Source organism: Squalius cephalus, assembly GCF_949319135.1.
Source record: "Squalius cephalus genome assembly, chromosome: 4".
NCBI classification, from domain to species: Eukaryota; Metazoa; Chordata; class Actinopteri; order Cypriniformes; family Leuciscidae; genus Squalius; species Squalius cephalus.
Genome location: NC_137125.1, coordinates 6,016,324 through 6,037,056, shown reverse-complemented (window position 1 = coordinate 6,037,056; position 20,733 = coordinate 6,016,324). Strand labels below are relative to the sequence as shown.

Genomic DNA, 20,733 nt, shown 5'->3' with positions numbered 1-20,733 from the left:
ATGCGTGGTTATTGAAAAAACTAAAAACTAAAGTTTCTGAAATAAGACCACAAAACACATACTAAATATGTGCCAATAAGACTTTTGTCTAATGGATGTCATCACCTAGTGTTTTTTCTTCAAAATGATGTGAAAATCACCCTGCCTAATCATTCACATAACACAATACATTGATTTGAATTTTGCAAAGCACTTTCTGTTTGGAAAGGCCATATGCGGAGTGGGCGTCTACGGTCATGCATATGTAGTGGTTCACACCTGAGGAGACAATGGGGCCCGCATACTTAATTAGCCATTCATTCAGGTGAGTCACTGAGCCACAAGAATGCAAGAGCAACAGTTGGAAGCATCTCAATTCTTTTTTATTTTTCCTCATATTGTGCTTGCAATTTGGCCTATAATATCCAAGGAAAACTAGTAATTGTGCAGTTAATTCTCATACTGTATTTTCAGTTTTGGAATATTTATGCTCTCCCCAAATTTGTCAATAATAAAACACAATAAAAGTTATTTAAAGAAAAGGCTTATATTTACCTTTTAATAGTTTGTTTACATCTACCTTGTAAATATATTTTTTTATTAAAAAGGTTACAATTACAACAACAATTCAAGTGTAATCTTTCTTTGTAAAAACTAAAGTATACATTTTATCATACATATTTCAAAGTTAAGGATTTGATTGATTATTTGATAACTTTATTTTTGACAAAACATATTATATTTAACATAAGCAAATATTGGCAAACAAAAGCTTATTTGAGGTGGCAGATATTTTACATTAAAAATGTATAATCTATCCAAAACTAATCAACGAAATGTTGTCTTTCATATGTCTGTAACATAGGTCTTTCATTTTTATTATAAGAAATATAAATGTTAATTTGCAGTTTAAATCCAGGAAATTTGTTAATGAAAAAATTATTAAAAGTAAGATACAATTGATACAAAACGAAATTCGTTTTAAAGAAAGGATTTGTACTTTCTGTTTTGAGGTCTCTGTGAAAGTTTGAAAGTCTTTTAGTGCTTTTTTTAGAGCGCTCGCGTCCATAATGGAGAACTGTCACGTAATATTGTTTTTTCCTCATACATGCGAACACGAAAAATAAAAGACAAAAGACTTTTAAGTAAAACTTACTCCGAAATTGTGTTCTCGGCGGAATTCGCTCTTCAATATGCTGCCGTTCGTCCTCTGAGGAAAAGGTGCATTCTTCCTCGCTGTCCAGAATCATCTGAAGGGCATCTTTATTACCGGAGAAGCGTTTCATACTCAAAACGCGATGAACTATCAGTAAGTCTGATGAAGAAACTTTTTATGGCATTGATCGAGGGGCGTATGCGATGCATACTAGATCATCTAACTATTTACATGTGAATCGCGCCGGGGGCGGGGCGGCCTCAGCACATTATAGAGATAATGAAGCAGAAGGAAAAACGGTACCTCTCCTTGCTTTCAAACGGATTACATGAGTTGAAAACATTTGTTTTTTATATAAATTACTTAATTTAAAAGTGGAGATTTAAAGCTTCATAAAGACATATCTCACGTGCCTGTGTGAGAAGTATTCGCTGAGTTATGATTCATTTTCGGACGCGTTTCAGAATGGACTACACGGACAGAAAGAAGGCAGAACTCGCTTCGTGTTTATTTTTCTTTATTTGTCGAAAAGCACAACACTATGTTTTTATTGTGAGTATACACAAAAATAATACACATTTAACAGAATCGATTGATGTATGAAACTTGTTTTGTAAAATCAAAGTCAAAAGAGTATTTTGGGTCTCAATTCAACTCATAAGGAAAAAAGCGAGCAGATCACGCCGGCGTGATCTCCGACCTCTGAGGGTTAAGAAACCACAATTAGACCCAAATAACCTAGCAAATTATAGACCCATTTCAAATCTTTCTTTTATGTCTAAAATACTAGAAAAAGTTGTGTCCGCCCAACTGGGCTCTTTCTTACAAGAAAATGACATCTATGAAAAGTTTCAATCTGGTTTCAGGCCGCACCATAGCACTGAAACTGCGCTTGTTAAAATCATAAATGATTTACTCTTACAGGGTTCTCAAGTCTCACGCATTGGCCGTGAGACACACGCAATTCAACCAGTTCACACGCTCACACGCCACACCGTGTATTTCTCACGCTGAAAAGGCAATGTCAACCAAGTTGTCCTACAAGCTTTATATATAACGTTGTATACGAGGCGCGGGCACACAAAGTGAAGTTTCCTGCCGCCAGCACGTATCTCGGCCAGATTGCGTTCGTTAATAGGCAGCAGCATACATAGATGCGCGAACACACAGAAGTTGACGGAAGATTCTCGGCCACCGTACGTTCGTTACTAGGTAACCAACAACATCGCGCGAACACACGTCGTGATGATGGAGAAGGTAAGTCGGAAGAAAGCTCGTCTAACATTTTTAGGCTAGTAGAACATTTAAATAATATAGCCCATCGTATACATTATTATTGATGCAGTCAAAAACTCTACAACTACTTTGCAACCAGGCCAGAAGCTTTGGCTCAGTTTGGCTATCTTGGCTATCTTTTACGTTATCTGAAACTAAGGGAAATGTTAGTGGGTATGGGAAGGAATGAAGATGTATTTCTTCATTTTATTTTAAATAAATTTAAATTTATTTATTTTATTTTATTTTAAATGATATATTATACTGTATTAATAGTATTTCTAGTTACATTAAGTTTACATACGTATTAAAGCAGAGTGCTCTGGGTAATATATATACTGTCAAAACATACATTAATCATTGCCATTGCATTTGTATTTTTCAAACACTTACAACACAAAACACATTTCATAACTCTTGTGTACACACACACACACCTTAATAATACTCTAATATGTCATTTGTTCACAATGTCCCACCACACAATAAATCATTATACCGTTTCGACTAGACACATTCAAAAATGCAAAAATAATTGTTTTTCCAAACTGTTTGGAGCAATTTATTATTTTTTTGTAATTTTTGTATAACTTATTTGTAATTTTGAAATATAAAATTAAAGAGTATATTTGATGTGATGAATTGCTCTGTCATTTATTAGATTTACCAATTGTTATAATTTCAATTTGTGCTGGTTAATTATGAACAATGGGTAAAATTGTGGGGTGGGGGCAGGGCTCCATTAGGCCCCTCCCCCAACCACATGTGATCTCACTCCAAGCTTTTGATAAAACTTGAGAACCCTGCTCTTAGCTTCTGACCAAGGCTGTATCTCAATACTAGTTTTACTTGATCTTAGTGCTGCGTTCGATACTATAGATCACACAATACTCTTAGATCGACTACAAAATTATACTGGTGTTCAAGGACAAGCATTAAGCTGGTTCAGATCATACCTATCTGACCGATACCATTTTGTCTATTTAAATGGAGAAAAATCGATCATAACTCCAGTAAACTATGGAGTGCCGCAAGGATCTGTGTTAGGCCCTCTATTATTCTCAATATATATGCTGCCACTTGGAAATATTATAAGGAAACATGGAATTAGTTTCCATTGTTATGCTGATGACACTCAAATATATATTTCATCACGGCCGAATGAAAACGCTAAATTATCCAAATTGACAGAGTGTGTTAAAGATATAAAAGATTGGATGACACACAATTTTCTTTTATTAAATCCAGACAAGACAGAGGTATTACTTATCGGTTCAAAAAACCGCCCACAAAACCTCTCACAATACAACTTTAATATAGTAGGATGTCCTGTTACTTTATCCTCTACAGTAAAAGACCTGGGTGTTATACTTGACTGCAACCTGTCTTTTGAAAATCATATTTCATATGTTACAAAAACAGCCTTTTTCCACCTTAGAAACATTGCTAAGCTACGTAATATGCTATCTGTTTCTGATGCAGAAAAGTTAGTTCATGCGTTCATGACCTCGAGACTAGATTACTGTAATGCTTTATTAGCTGGTTGTCCTGCATCTTCAATAAACAAGCTACAGTTAGTCCAAAATGCCGCCGCTAGAGTTCTTACTAGATCAAGAAAATTTGACCATATAGCACCAATTTTATTATCACTACATTGGTTACCTATAAAGTTCCGTATTAATTACAAGGTATTGCTACTGACTTATAAAGCCCTAAACGGCTTAGCTCCAGTCTATTTAATGGATCTTCTATCGCCCTATAATCCATTGTGCTCTTTAAGATCACTAAAATCGAGGCTTTTGGTCATACCTAGGATATCCAGATCCACCAAAGGAGGGAGAGCATTTTCACATTTAGCTCCAAAACTCTGGAATAGCCTTCCAATCAACAATACTATTGATCAGCATTACCAAGCATGGACGTTTTACATTAGAGACAGGCACTGATGTACTATTTTAATTTAATACTGTGAAGCTGCTTTGATACAATCTGTATTGTGAAAAGCGCTATATAAATAAAGTTGACTTGACTTGACTTGACTGACCAAACCAAACTGGAACTGTTTGGACCAGTGGTATGTCTGGCATGCGAAAGGCCAGGCTTTTGACCAGAAGAATATCATCCCTACGGTCAAGCATGGAGGTGGGTCATTGATGACGTCGGGCTGTTTTTCTGCGACAGGAACTGGCAATATTGATCGTATACTTGGCATCATGGATTCCCAGAAATACCAGGCCATTTTAAAGAGGAATGTGATGCCTTCAGTTGACAAATTCAACCTTGGTGATCATTGAACTTTCCAGCAAGACAATGATCCCAAGCACACCTCCAAGTCAACCAAAGCTTGGTTTAGTAAAAGATCCTGGAACGTCCTAGAATGGCCTTCTTAGTCACCAGATTCAAATCCAATTTAAAATCTTTGGTGGGTTTTAAAGAAGGCAGTTGCAGCACGGAAGCCATCAAACATCACTGAGCAAAAGGCAAAAGATTCCGATCGAGAGGTGTAAGAAAACTTACGGAAAACATTTGTTAGAAATTATAAAAGCTAAAGGATGCTCCACAACGTACTGAAGCTGAGTTGAATAATACTGCACATGCATGTGTTAAAATATAAATGTTTCATTTGAACTTCAAAGTTAAACAAACTTTGAACTAAACATGCATCAATACATATTTTTTGTTGTTTTTAGTTTTTTTGTCATTTATTGTCATTGTCATTCAACGACATCACTATAATGTATTATGAGGAGAGGGGGTTGAATATTTGATTGCAGTCCATTTTACCATACTTTATATCAGGTGTCACCAACCCTGCTCCTGGAGGGCTACTGTCCTGCAGACTTTAGGTCCAACCCTGTTCCAACACACCTGCCTGTAATTATCAAGCAACCCTGAACAGCTTGATTAGCTGGTCCAGGTGTGTTTGATTGGGGTTGGAGCTGAAATCTGCAGGACTGTAGCCCTCCAGGAGCAGGGTTGGTGACACCTGCTTTATATAAAACCTTCATTTATATAGCGCTTTTAACAATACAGACTGTTTCAAAGCAGCTTTACAGTGATAATAGGGAATTAATTTAATTAATCACAACTGCAACATACAAGATTATCTTTGGCTTGGGAAGGACCTTTTCAGAGAGAATGTTTAATAACCTGAGGAAGAGATCATTTTCTAGTAACTTAGATGAGCCCACCAGTAACAGCAACAAGACTGCTGGTGAGCTACTACCATGAAGATCTGGAGAAGGTTGTGGAGGAACACCTGAGGTCTACTGAGGTGATGCACATCCATCAAGTACAATGTGGATCCCGGTCTGGCCACTTACAAGCAGGGAGAAATGTGGTGGAGTGGTGATGAAAACAGGGAGGTATCCAGCCCTCAACCAAGTGGTGAAAGCAGCACTCTCAATCGTCCAAGGTCCTGTAGTGGAGTCATCATTGAGCCTGATGTACAGTATAATCGACACCAGACGAACAAACACGTCAACCTTCAATGCTATTCAGACTGTGAAATATCAGCTACAGTTGAGAAAGAAGTCAGCAGTAGAGATGTTTGGACCGCAGACTCTGCCGAAACATCCGATCTGCAGGAACACCGACAACGCCCAGCGGCAGAGGAATCGTTTGCATGGTTCTTGTGTTCACACACCGGCCATTCTGCGTCTGTCCGCAGCGCCCCGCTACCTTTCGACCTTGTTCAAAATCCTGCTGCACTGCATAAACTGAGAAAGTCCGGTGTCCGATACCTCAAGTTGTCCCCGACCCTGCGCTTCTCATCCTTCTCATCCCCCCCCCCCCCCCCCGAGGGTTAAGGTGAAGCTGCTTTGAAACAATTTCTGTTGTATAAAGTACTATATAAATAAAGCTGACTTGACTTGTTACTGTACTGGTGTTCAGGAAAACAAAGTTTTCAAACGTTATAACTGGCTGTCATGTCGTTCTTCATAATAAACTTATCGTTTCACCTACTAAACAACATAAAACAAACGTGTTTTTCGCCCTCTGAATTTTATGAGGCTCTGAATATTGTATATGGTTAGCTTCCATGTGCTTTGCACTAAAACGTTATTTATGATAAATAAATGTGTCTGTAACATACCACTGCATACGTAAGTGATAGAAATTAATGGTTTCAATTATGAAGCATTTATTGGGTTTAACACACAACAGTTGCTTAGGATACATCTCTATTACTTTTACTTGTGTCATAATAACGAACAAAGTCGGATCTTCTCAGGTTGAAGGCAGTGTTAGTATTTGTCTGTCCACATGAGGCGACCGGCTCCATGTCAAATAAAACCACTTTAATTAGGACACTCTTCAAAAATATCATTCATTTCTGCAGAGCTGAACATTTCACTGAGGATCAAATGACTGAGTTCAACTTTGAGAATGAAACTAACCTGTTTGTGTCTCAGTATCGTCATGTTTGACTCTGAATGTTTCTCCAATCTTCACGTCTTCACTCTCCTCTTTAATAAACGGCATCTTTATAATAGTGTGTCACGTGGATCTCAGTCGCTTCACCAGGAGTTTTTCTGTGTGTTTGGACACTCTGTCCTGTTTAAGAGGAGAAAAGTTAACAGAAAGAAAAACACTCAAAACTAAATCTCTGAGTGTGTGTCAATCAGATCTAGTTCAGTAGTTCAGTTCACTGGTAAGAGAGTCAGTCAGAGAGAGAGTTAATGGACTTAAAATTAGAGGAGAATAGTTAACAAAAAGAAAAACACTTTCAGATTTCAAAACACACAGATTTGACATTTCTACTCAAAACTAGCACTACAAATTAAAGGAACAGAGAATATACAAGCAATTCATATTTAGGCATTTATAATTCACATGTATGTATTGATTTGTAGACTATATTTAATGGATTACACTGTCATGAAAACATTGTCAGTTGATTTGTAGAAGTTGTCATTCCACATGTGTGTGTTGTTGTTCTTGTTGCATTTACATGCTGTGAATCAAGTGCTTCCAAACTCTACATTATTTGATTCAATTGAATCTCAATTGGTTTTGAAAATCTCTTTCTCTATCATAACTTGCCAGAGAGCAAACAGCGTGTTTATGATGAACTGATTCACAATATAGGGAGTTTAGGAACCTTTACTGTTACTCATTTGTGGATGTGCTTCACTGAAAACGGTTCATTAATTTTATTAGATACATTACAATTTTACATTAAAAATAATTCATTTCAAAGTTCTCTATATAATTGTACTGACGGGTTGTATTGATTTAAACACTTTCGATGATTAAAAGCACAAACCTTTCTTCAGCAGAATCACAGATGCAGGAGCGGCGCAGCCTTATGACATCATGTCGCCCCACCAAAATAAAAGTCCCGTTAACATTAAATAGAAATTCACATACAGAAAACACATTCAAATGATAAGATAAAGGATTCATTCAAAGAATAAATTGCTGATTTGTGATATTCTCAATCATGAATAAAGTCAAGTATCTTGATCTTCATATTATAACGGATTGGGAAAACGTTTGTATTTAAAAACTAGGTTTTTGGTTGCAGAGTGCTCAACTATTTATTTGAACTAAAACGGAGTCCTTATCCTAATATAAATATCCACCCGCTCACGGTTAAAATTCACTCAGTGTTCTGCCGCCTGAGTTGAAAAATCTGAACTTCTGCGTCAATTCGCACCGCGTTAACCAATCAGGAGCCTGCTTGCTGCTGTCACGTGGTTAAGTGACAGTTTATAATGTTATTTTATGTTTGGCCTCAATAAATTATTTTGCAATATCACTGAAATGCACAACAAAGCAAATCTTTCACATAAAAACTCGATTTCAATATATGAGAGATACTCATTTTGTATTGAATGCTATTTATTCCATATCTATTGTAGATTATATGAAACATTATTAATCTAATGTAAAGACAACAAACACAATTTAGTGTATAAAAACTATAATAAAAAAAATCACAGGACAGGTTTCACTTTTGGAGGCTGGCTCCATTTATTATCAAAACAAAAATAAATGACAGATTAGGTGGGTGCGGGCGAGGGTGAACCTCGCGCCGGGCTGTACAGCGCGGGCTCGTCAGGCAGCGACCACTCGAGGCCGAGGCCTTATACGGCCTACGCTGTCCTCGTCAGCGTCCTCACCGTTAGGTCCACCAAACCTAGCTCCTGGAGCAAATTGTGAAACTCCTGAAACCCTCCGGAGGGTCTGGTGGACCCGAGTACAGCGACGATGTCCCCTACTCTCCAGAGCATATACGAGCGGTGACTCTCTCGAATAATGCTAATGCTCGATAAACACCTAAAAAAGATGGCCGCCAACGTGTTTCAAAACTTTCGCGTCTGACGCGCGTAAATTTCGCTTCAAACATTTGTTTTTATTAACACAAAGTGGTCAAGCGTATAACTAGACGCGGCAGGCGCGGATTTGACGCGCTATTCGCGTCCGGTGTGAACGCACAGTAAGGCTTCTCTCCAGTGTGAACTCTCATGTGAATCTTTAGGTTTCCTTTAATCGTGAAGCTCTTTCCACACTGAGGACAGATGAAAGGCTTTTCTCCAGTGTGAACTCTCATGTGAGTCTTAAAGTTTGTTCTACATATGAAACTCTTTCCAAAGTCTTCACATGAGGAATCACTCAGAAGAGAACTGTTTTATATGTCAAGATCAAGATGTGATTTATATCTATAACTTTTTTCACACTGATCACAAGCAAACGGCTTCTCTCCAGTGTGAATTCTCATGTGAGTCTTAAAGTTTGTTCTTGACAGACTTCAGTAAACAGACGGAACTCGGTGTGTCGCGTTGGAATGCTACCTTCCTGGTAAATTCGAGAGAAACTTACTGCCGCAAGTAAACAAAATGTCATAAAATACACATCTTAATGTATATGTTCAACGTTTTCTTTATAGCAGTTTGAAAGAACACATATTGAAGGAGTAAACTAGCCCAAAATCTCAAAACTGACCACTGGATGAAAAATCTATTTTTTTTGCCTATGTTTTTTGCCACACTGGAGAGAAGGCTTCTCTCCAGTGTGAAGTCTCATGTGAACGCAGAGGCTAGTGTTATACGTAAAACTCTTTCCACACTGATGACATGTGAATGGTTTCTCTCCAGTGTGACTGTTCATGTGACATCTAAGGTTTTGTTCTGTTGTGAAGCTCTTTCGACACTGTTGGCAGATGAAAGGCTTTTCTCCAGTGTGGATTCTCATGTGATACCTAAAGTTTTGTTCTGTTGTGAAACTCTTTCCACACTGTTGGCAGATGAATGTCTTTTCTCCTGTGTGAATTTTCATGTGAGTCTCAAGATTTCCTTTTTGTGAGAAGCTCTTCCCACACTGTTGGCATGTGTAAGGCTTCACTCCAGTGTGAACTCTCATGTGAACGCAGAGGTTACTGATATGAGCGAAACTCTTTCCACACTGATGACATGTGAACGGTTTCTCTCCAGTGTGACTGTTCATGTGACACCTAAGGTTTTGCTCTATTGTGAAGCTCTTTCCACACTGATCACATGTGAACAGGTTCTCTCCAGTGTGGATTCTCTTGTGGCAATCAAGATTTTTTTTATGTTTAAAACTCTTTCCGCACTGATTGCAATGGTAAGGCTTCTCTCCAGTGTGGATTCTCGTGTGAACTTCAAGGCTTTGTTTTTGAGTGAAACTTTTTCCACACTGACGGCACGTGAAAATCTTCTCTCCAGTCATTAAATCATGATGTTTCTCAAATTGATTTTCCTCTTCAGTTTCATTCAGTTGTTGACTCTCCTCTTTGAGCGCCATCTTGTCTAAAATGAAAAAAAAAAAATTAACTCCCGTTTAATGGCACAAAGCAACAGAAATCAAAACCACAACAAAGAACCAAGATAAAAACCAACAACTTGTATGCTAGATCCGATATACACTAAGCTACTGAAAGAGTAATCTCACAATCTCTTCTCAATATTAACTGTTCACTTTCATTAGAACATAAAAAAGCTGTAGACCATGAAAGCTGGAAGTTATCAAACCCCTTATCACTTCACCCAGAATAATTGGTTTATTATAGATCAATCCCAAAATGTTAGAATAAAATATTGTCCTCTCAACTATGCTCAGTTTTGCAGAAAAACAATATTCCAGTCAGAATTTAAGCCCCATTGTAGCACATAAACTAAAGATACTAAAGTTAATTAGATCTTTTGACAACAGAGACCACAACGTTCTCTGATAGATTGATAATTATGTTGGCACGTGGACAAGAATTAACATGGTTTAGGTCCAATCTGTCAGATTTCTACTACTTGTATATTAAAAGATGTCTCATCAAACACAAGTATGGCGTGCCACAAGGCTCAGTATTAGGTCCTCTGCTTTTCTCATTGTTTATGCTTCCCCTAAGGGACATTGTCATTCACTGTTATGGCAACAATACTCAGTTTTACACTGCTAACTTAGAGTAGTGAAGTTTTGTCCGGTTATATTAATAATGATATAAATGATGGGATGACTAAGGTGTTAGATTTTAGCAAATGTAATGTTATCTGGGTGTCTAGAGATATAAACAAGTTAAATGTAAGACTTTTTAAGACCTTTTTAATACCACCTTATATGATATTTAAGACCAAACCTGCAATGGAAACCATATAATCAAAAATGTTCATTTTACTCAACAAGTGTCACGGCTGTATACTTTGTATTGTCGTCTTTGCCGTGTCTGGGTGTGTTTTGCTCCTCCTACAGGTGCACTGCGGAGCTGAGGTAATCAGGTGGATTGGGTGCACCGGTGTGCCTGTCAATAAAAGCTTCCTGTTTGGTGTCCTTAGTGAGCGTTCCATTCTGTCACATCGATCCTTGGCCAGGACCGAGATGTTGATCGGCATTGCGGCGTATTGCGAGAACTTGAGAGACAGTCTTTGTTATAAAGAATGTGTAAATAAAAAGAGTATTGTACCCGCCGTAAACGTTTCCTCCTCCTTCATTGTTGCTCCCTAATAAGGGCGTAACAACAAGAAACTGCAAATTTTTTCATATATACAGTTGCAATCAGAAATATTCAACCCCCTAAAGATTTTAAGGATTTATCAATTAAAGTTTTTTCAAAGAGCAAGATTCTGCATTGGATGATTTCTTGATGAGTTGATAAATAAAATCCATCCATCCATCTTCTTCCGCTTATCTGGGGCCGGGTCGTGGGGGCAGCAGTCGAAGCAGGGATGCCCAGACTTCCCTCTCCCTAGACACTTCCTCCAGCTCTTCCGGGGGGACAACGAGGTGTTCCCAGGCCAGCCGTGTTCCCAGCGTGTCCTAGGTCTTTCCCAGGGCCTTCCCGGGAAGGCGTCCAGGAGGCATCCGGAAAAGATGCCCGAGCCACCTCAGCTGACCCCTCTCGATGTGGAGGAGCAGCAGCTCTCACCCTATCTCCAAGGGATCACCCAGCCACCCTGCGGAGAAAGCTAATTTTGGCCGCCTGTATCCAGGATCTCGTCCTTTCGGTCATGACCCACAGCTCATGACCATAGGTGAGAGTAGGAATTTTACCGGTAAATCGAGAGCTTCGCCGCACCACGACAGACTGGTACATCGACCGCATTACTGCAGAAGCTGCACCGATCCGTCTGTCAATCTCCCGTTCCATCCTTCCCTCACTCGTGAACAAGACCCCAAGATACTTGAACTCCTCCACTTGAGGCAGGAACTCTCCACCAACCTGAAGCGGGCAAGCCACCCTTTTCCGACTGAGAACCATGGCCTCGGATTTGGAGGCGCTGATTCTCATCCCAGCCGCTTCAAACTCGGCTGCAAACCGTCCCAGTGCATGTTGAAGGTCCTGGTCCGATGGGGTCAGCACGACAACATCATCTGCAAAGAGCAGAGATGAGATCATGTGGTCCCCAAACCTGACACCCTCCGGCCCCTGGCTGCGCCTAGAAATTCTGTCCATAAAAATTATCAACACAACCGGCGACAAAGGGCAGCCCTGCCGGAGTCCAACATGCACCGGGAACAAGTCTGACTTACTGCCGGCAATGCGAACCAAGCTCCTGCTCCGGTCGTACAGGGACCTTCTCCAAATCCACAAAGCACATGTGGATTGGTTGGGCAAACTCCCATGAACCCTCCAGCACCCTGGAGAGGGAATAGATCTGGTCCAGTGTTCCACGACCGGGACGAAAACTGCACTGTTCCTCCTGAATCCGAGGTTCTACTATCGGCCGTATTCTCCTCTCCAGTACCCTGGCATAGACTTTCCCTGGGAGGCTGAGAAGTGTGATCCCCCTATAGATGGAGCACACCCTCTGGTCCCCCTTCTTAAAAAGAGGGACCACCACCCCGGTCTGCCAGTCCAAAGGTACTGTTCCCGACCGCCACGCGATGCTGCAGAGGCGTGTCAGCCAAGACAGCCCCACAACACCCAGAGACTTGAGGTATTTGGGGCGGATCTCATCCGCCACCGAGGAGTTTCTTGACTACCTCGTGACTTCAGCCTGGGTGATGGACGAGTCCACCTCCGAGCCCTCAGCCTCTGCTTCCTCAATGGAAGACATGATGGTGGGATTGAGGAGATCCTCGAAGTATTCCTTCCACCGTCTGATGACATCCCCAGTCGAGGTCAACAGCATTGGTAGGGCACTGCTTCCCCCTCCTGAGGCGACGGACGGTTTGCCAGAATCTCTTCGAGGCCGACCGATAGTCCTTCTCCATGGCCTCACCAAACTCCTCCCAGGCCCGAGTTTTTGCCTCCACAACCACCCGGGCTGCAGTCCGCTTGGCCTGTCGGTACCCGTCAGCTGCCTCAGGAGTCCCACAAGCCAGCCAGGCCTGATAGGACTTCCTTCTTCAATTTGATGGCATCCCTTACTTTTGGTGTCCACCACCGGGTTTGGGGATTGCCGCCTTGACTGCAGCGGAGACCTTAGCGTTGACAATGGAGGTGGAGAACATGGTCCACTCGGACTCAATATCTCCAGACTACCTCGGGATCTGGTCGAAGCTCTGCTGGAGGTGGAAGTTGATGATCTCTCTGACAGGGGATTTGGCCAAACGTTCCCAACAGACCCTCACAGTACGTTTGGGTCTGCCGAGTCTGTCCAGCTTCCTCCCCTGCCATCGGATCCAACTCACCACCAGGTGGTGATCAGTTGACAGCTCCGCCCCTCTCTTCACCCGAGTGTCCAAGACATACGGCCGGTGGTCAGATGAAACAACCACAAAGTCGATCATCGACCTCCGGCTTAGGGTGTCCTGGTGCCATGTGCACTGATGGACACCCTTATGCTTGAACATGGTGTTCGTTATGGACAAACTGTTACTAGCACAGAAGTCCAATAACAGAACACCACTCGGGTTCAGATCAGGTGGGCCGTTCCTCCCAATCACGCCCCTCCAGGTGTCACTGTTGGCGGCTGAGCTGGGGGGCTATAAGCAAACCCACACCAGCCCGCCGCCTCTTACCATGAGCAACTCCAGAGTGGTGAAGATCCAAACCACCAGGCGCTCGCATATGAGCCCCAACCCCGGGCCTGACTCCAGGGTGGGGCCCCGGCTGCGCCATGCCGGGCGACGTCACGGTCCTCAAATTTATAGGTATCATAAGGGTTTTTTTTTAACCGCTCTTAGTCTGACCCGTCACCTAGGACCTGTTTTGCCTTGGGAGACCCTACCAGGGGCATATAGCCCCAGACAACATAGCTCCTAGGGTCGTTTGGGTGCTCAAACCCCTCCACCATGGCAAGGTGGCAGTTCAAGTAGGGGATAAATAAAATCAGCACAGAAAAGGCATGATGTAGTTTTTGTGTGAAACAGAATATCTTGCAAAGATAGCCATGTCACAGTTATTCAACCCATATATATATAATATTGTTGTTTAAAGCTTTCTGAAAGTTTGTATGGCCTAAAGTGGAGTTGGAACATAATTAAGCCTTTGGGAACTCTATAATGATCCTTCATTTGCTTCAGCTTTGAAGTCGACTAAAATATGCCAGGAGGAATTTGGATAAGACTACAGAGTTTTGGGAGACAGTTCTATGGACTGACTAAACCAAACTGGAACTGTTTGGGCCAGCGGCATGTCTGGCATGCGAAAGGCTTATGACCAGAAGAATATCATCCCCACAGTCAAGCATGGAGGTGGGTCACTGATGACGTCGGGCTGTTTTTCTGTGGCAGGAACTGGCAATATTGATGGTGTACCTGGCATTGTGGATTCCCAGAAATACCAGGCCATTTTAAAGAGGAACGTGATGCCTTCTGTTGACAAATTAAACCTTGGTGATCATTGGAATTTCCAGCAAGACTATGATCCCAAGCACACCTCCAAGTCAACCAAAGCTTGGTTTAGTAAAAGATCCAGGAACGTCCAAGAATGGCCTTCTCAGTCACCAGATTAAAATCCAATTGAAAATCTTTGGTGGGATTTAAAGAAGGCAGTTGCAGCACGGAAGCCATCAAACATCACTGAGCAAAAGGCAAAAGATTCCGATCGAGAGGTGTAAGAAAACTTACCGAAAACATTTGTTAGAAATTATAAAAGCTAAAAGATGCTCCACAACGTACTGAAGCTGAGTTGAATAATACTGCACATGCATGTGTTAAAAGTTAAATGTTTCATTTGAACTTCAAAGTTAAAGGGACACTTCACCCATTTGCATTAAGCTTTGTATTGTTAGAAACCCAGTCATATATTATAATAAACGTGGATTTTTCATTAATTTTTCCCTGAGATGGGAGAAATAAGGATTTAAGTGTTTTACTTCCTGCTTATTATGACGTAAAAATCATAATTTTGCGTCATAATAAGCAGGAAGTCACATTTCATTGAAAAGTGTAGAGACTACAAACACTAGCTCCTCATTATTCCAGGGGGCGGGACCCGCTCACGCTACAGGCCTATTACAGATCAGTGGGTGGGACTTCACTTTCTGAAACTAAAAGCAATATCCTCCATCTTGTTTGGAAGCTAAGCTAACAGGCACTGTGGAGACAGATGTGAAGATATGTGGAGACAGATGTGAAGATATGACAATAGCGGAGGGTAACGTTACTCAATATGATGTAGAAGAAGAGGATTTCGGAAGTCTGATGCTCGAATCAGGTGTTTGTGGCTACCTTTACAAGCCGCATAGCGAAGAGCAGCCGAGGCAGAAGACCTGCCTGTCGCGGACGAGAAGCCCGGACTGGCTCGAGCTGGGGGCGGACTGGTGGCGCCGGTGATCTCACTATGCAACTACGAACACGGAGATAGAGTCCGTCTGCTGCAAAGAATTTAAACGATGCCAATCTGCACCGCATCTGACTGAACATCCCGGTAACGTTACCATGCAATAATTCACCACTTCGAAAGAAATACAAATGAGGAGTAATTCACTAATGAGTTCGCCAACTAACTAACGTTAGACATTTTGTGTGAAATGAATTTCAAGCTCCGGTGGTAGCTAGCCTTATAGACGGATTAGTGATTCATATGCTGTTCTGGATTAGTGGGAGTGGCTTGCGCAGCTGTGCAATGTGGTGCATTGTGGGAGTTGTTGTCTTTCATACAAATGCGTCCTGAAGTTACTTTCTTTCTTTCCTCGGTCAAGAAGGCACCAAATTCAAAATTTATTTTACATTTCGACTACATATATGACCCACTTTAAATAAAGATCAATGTTCCCATGGGTGAAATGCTCCTTTAAATAAATTTCTGTTGTCAAAATAACTCAAACATGCATCAATAAATATTTTTTGTTGTTTGAGTTTTTTTGTCATTTATTGTCATTGTCGTTCATCGACATCACTATAATGTATTTTGAGGAGAGGGGGTTGAATATTTCTGATTGCAACTGTATATATATATATATATAACCGTCATTTATATAGCGCTTTTAACAATTCAGACTGTTTCAAAGCAGCTTTACAGTGATAATAGGGAATTAATTTAATTAATCACACACAACTGCAACATACAAGATAATCTTTGGCTTGGGAACGACCTTTTCAGAGAGAATGTTTAACAACCTGAGGAAGAGATCATTTTCTACTAACATAGATGAGCCCACCAGTAACAGCAACAAGACTGCTGGTGAGCTACTACCATGAAGATCTGGAGAAGGTTGTGGAGGAACACCTGAGGTCTACTGAGGTGATGCACATCCATCAAGTACAATGTGGATCCCGGTCTGGCCACTTACAAGCAGGGAGAAATGTGGGGGAGTGGTGATGAAAACAGGGAGGTATCCAGCCCTCAACCAAGTGGTGAAAGCAGCACTCTCAATCGTCCAAGGTCCTGTAGTGGAGTCATCATTGAGCCTGATGTACAGTATAATCGACACCAGTCGATCAAACATGAACATGTCTACCTTCAATGTTCAGCCTGCGGTTCTCATCCGGTGTGCGCCCAGACCCCCGAGGGTTAAGGTGAAGCTGCTTTGAAACTATTTCTGTTGTATAAAGTACTATATAAATAAAGCTGACTTGACTTGTTACTGTACTGGTGTGCAGGAAAATAAAGCTATCAAAAGATATAACTGGCTATCATGTCGTTCTTCTGTCCACATGAGGCGACCGGCTCAAATAAAATAAAAATAAAACCACTTTAATTAGGACACTTCAAAAATATCATTTATTTCTGTAGAGCAAGACATTTCAATAAAGATCAAACGACTGAGTTCAACTTTGAGAATGAAACCAACCTGTCTGTGTCTCAGTATCTTCATGTTTGACTCTGAATGTTTCTCCAATCTTCACGTCTTCACTCTCCTCTTTAATAAACGCCATCTTTATAATAGTGTGTCACGTGGATCTCAGTCGCTTCACCAGGAGTTTTTCTGTGTGTTTGGACACTCTGTCCTGTTTAAGAGGAGAATAGTTAACAGAAAGAAAAACACTCAAAACTAAATCTCTGAGAGCATCTCAATCAGATCTACTGCCATCATTTCTTGATGACGTAAGGAACCGATTAATCGGTTTTTGAAACGAACTGTCCAAAAGAACCGTTTCGCGGAAATGAATCAGATTTGACATTTCTACTCAAAACTAGCACTACAAATTAAAGGAACAGAGAATATACAAGCAATTCATATTTAGGCATTTATAATTCACATGTATGTATTGATTTGTTTACTATATTTAATGGATTACACTGTCATGAAAACATTGTGAGTTGATTTGTAGAAGTTGTCATTCCACATGTGTGTGTTGTTGTTCTTGTTGCATTTACATGCTGTGAATCAAGTGCTTCCAAACTCTACATTATTTGATTCAATTGAATCTCAATTGGTTTTGAAAATCTCTTTCTCTATCATAACTTGCCAGAGAGCAAACAGCGCGTTTATGATGACCTAATTCACAATATAGGGAGTTTAGGAACCTTTACTGTTACTCATTTGTGGATGTGCTTCACTGAAAACGGTTCATTAATTTTATTAGATACATTATAATTTTACATTAAAAATAATTCATTTCAAAGTTCTCTATATAATTGTACTGACGGGTTGTATTGATTTAAACACTTTAGATGATTAAAAGCACAAACCTTTCTTCAGCAGAGTCACAGATGCAGGAGCGGCGCAGCCTTATGACATCATGTCGCCCCACCAAAATAAAAGTCCCGTTAACATTAAATAGAAATTCACATACAGAAAACACATTCAAATGATAAGATAAAGGATTCATTCAAAGAATAAATTGCTGATTTGTGATATTCTCAATCATAAATAAAGTCAAGTATCTTGATCGTCATATTATAAATAGTAGGGTAGGAAGGGGGGGTTCACCTGCACCCGAAAGGTATATTTTTTTAACCTAGTTTTTTGTAATCCTTAAGGTGTCTAGTAAAGGAATTTTGATGTTCCCCACGCAAATTATTGTCCCATATGTGATTTTTTATATCATCTTTTGTGTCCTGCTTGATTTTCGGCTGTGAAAAATGAAAACTTTAAATCTACATAGAATCTGAACAATACATCCTACAGACACGATCCACCCCATTTTCTCTTCGTCTTTGCATGAGGAATTGATAGATATGGTCCCTATGGACCCTATTGATATATGTTTTCTAACTTTTGTATTTTTATAGTCTTTATGATGTCTAATAAGTAAATGTTGATGATCCCTACTTGAAATATTGTCACATGTTGGTCCAAATGAACATCTCCCATAATGAGGAGTTACTATTCAAACCGTTATGTTGGTATTATATTTATTGAAACAAAACAGAAAATCACTCATATAGTCAAATATGTGTGTATATATATAGGGTATAACAAATCCCCATTAGAATAAACTGAAATAGAAAAAAGTGATTCTAATCAAAGGCCAAAAGGTCAAGGGCAATGATGTCTATTCATCATACAGCAGGTCTTCATAATCGACCTCTTGCTCCTCGTCTTCTTCACCATTTCCATCCATCTCCTCGACTGTTTCTTCTAGCAAGTCAGTGAGTGAAGTGGGGAGGATAGGTCCACAAGACCACACTGGTTCCAGGGTACCCCCTTTTCAGTTTTTTCCCAGCCTTGGCCAGGATCTGTCACGGAATGGATAATTGAAGCGAGGACTCAAGTGCAGAAAAATATGTTTATTAAGTAAATAAAACAAAAACCAAAACTACAAACAAAACTCCCTGTGGGGGGAAAACGAGACAGGTCTCAGGTGGGAACAGGAACACAAGGGAACATGGACAACGAACCAGCACAGGACTGCAAACACAGGGAAACTAAATAGGAAGCAAACAAAGAGGGTAACGAACAAGGCAGGTTGGGCAAATTAATCAATAATCAGGTAACAAAATGGGAGGGGCCAGACAATTGACAGGAGAGCACATGGCACAAGGAATACAAGACAAGCCATGTGCTCACAACAAACCAGACTAGACACAAACACATGACAAACAGGGAATGTCAGAGCTCGGTCACCAAACCAGATACAAAACAAACAGAGGTGACAGAACCCTGACATTACCCCCCCCCCCCCTCAAAGGGGACGCCACCTGGTGTTCCCAATGAGAGACATCAAAAACAAGACAGGAACGAGACAGACCAGTTATCAGGTGGCCAGCCCAGCAAACACAGAACGTTGGCGCAACGTAGCCAACCTTCTAACAACGTTTTAACAACATGGCCAAAAGGTTGCTATAACTACGTTGTGTGGTGAAGGTTGTTACAGCGTTGTCACAATGTTGACATTGAACCACCGTTCAGGGCCATTGCTTAAGGTTGTGCCTAGGGTGTCTGGACAACCACTGGACTACATAATGTACTCGTCACTGTCCTGAAGCGGGAAAATCAGCCTTTTAAATTCCAATCACCTGTTGTTGGGCTCATTGTGTTCTCATTCATCATCGAGCAAGGATACGTGATGTGAGTATTGCGTTTAGACCTATCAACTACAACTTTAATTTCTAATTTGATTAATGTTGCATCGCTCGCACGGTTTAGTTTTTCGTTTGATCTTTCCGCTATTTAGTCTCATTCGTTTATGCTCCTCTGGATTTGTTTCCCCAGTGACACCTGCTTTCGGCTACTGTCTGCCATACAGACCCGGTTTTGTTCATTAAATGTTCTGATCTGCCTTTGCTTTTTATGTTTTATTTATCATACTTAAAATAGCCTAAATGTGTATATTCATTTATTTATTTATTTATTTTCACAAATGTAGCCTATGACTTTTGGAAGTGCAATTTGATTATATGCAGTTTTAATAAAGTTGAATTAACAAAACCTTCTGTCATTTTTACTCTTCAAAGTGTTGGCTACACTTGCAGGTGTTGATAGCCCCATTAAATAATAATATAGATAAACAATATAAACGATAAAGTATATATTTATCTAACAAAATGCACCATCTAAAAATATTGTCAGAACGTCGTCTCTCAGTTGCTGAATGTCGCGTAACAACGTTGCTACAGCCCTGTCACGTCTTACATTTCTACGTTGTTACAATGTTGCGAGCACGTAGACAGCGACGTTGCCATAGCAGAAATGCAACGTGCCAGAGACGTTGCCACAACGTAAATGTGTTTGCTGGGAGGGTGGATCAGACAGTCCATCGGACGGCCAGGGTGGATCAGACAGTCCATCGGGCGACTGCCACTGCTGTTCCACATTTCTCCAGCCGTGATCCAGATGTTTTGCTGCCCCACACCTCAAGTAGCAGTTTACAGAGTTGTGTCTTGTTCTCATCATTTGCCAGGAAGAGTTTGAAAACACTCAGCTTCCTTGTTAGCATCACGGCTGGAGAAATGTGGAACAGCAGTGGTAGTCGTTGAAGGCAAAGCATATCAGTTGGAGTCATCGGGCGGCAATGTGAGTATTTTGACAGTCTTTCGCACTATTCTTCTTTATTAGAAACTTTTGGAAAATATTTAGCCAAGCCCAGTT

General features: G+C 40.6%; 1 protein-coding gene and 2 long non-coding RNA genes across 3 annotated transcripts in view; 1 reads left to right on the top strand and 2 right to left on the bottom strand.

The window, feature by feature from the left end:
* Positions 1-20,733, top strand: part of LOC307157281 (uncharacterized protein) — a 198,580-nt gene that overhangs the window by 176,662 nt on the left and 1,185 nt on the right. The gene's annotated exons all lie outside the window — the stretch shown is intronic.
* LOC307157297 lies at positions 5,108-7,739 on the bottom strand. The gene is made up of 3 exons (XR_013820918.1): positions 7,680-7,739; positions 5,397-6,967; positions 5,108-5,221 (listed from the first exon to the last, which is right to left on the bottom strand). It is a non-coding gene; the product is annotated as an uncharacterized lncRNA (long non-coding RNA).
* On the bottom strand, positions 9,430-17,947 carry LOC307157300. The gene is made up of 3 exons (XR_013820921.1): positions 17,892-17,947; positions 17,050-17,201; positions 9,430-10,185 (listed from the first exon to the last, which is right to left on the bottom strand). It is a non-coding gene; the product is annotated as an uncharacterized lncRNA (long non-coding RNA).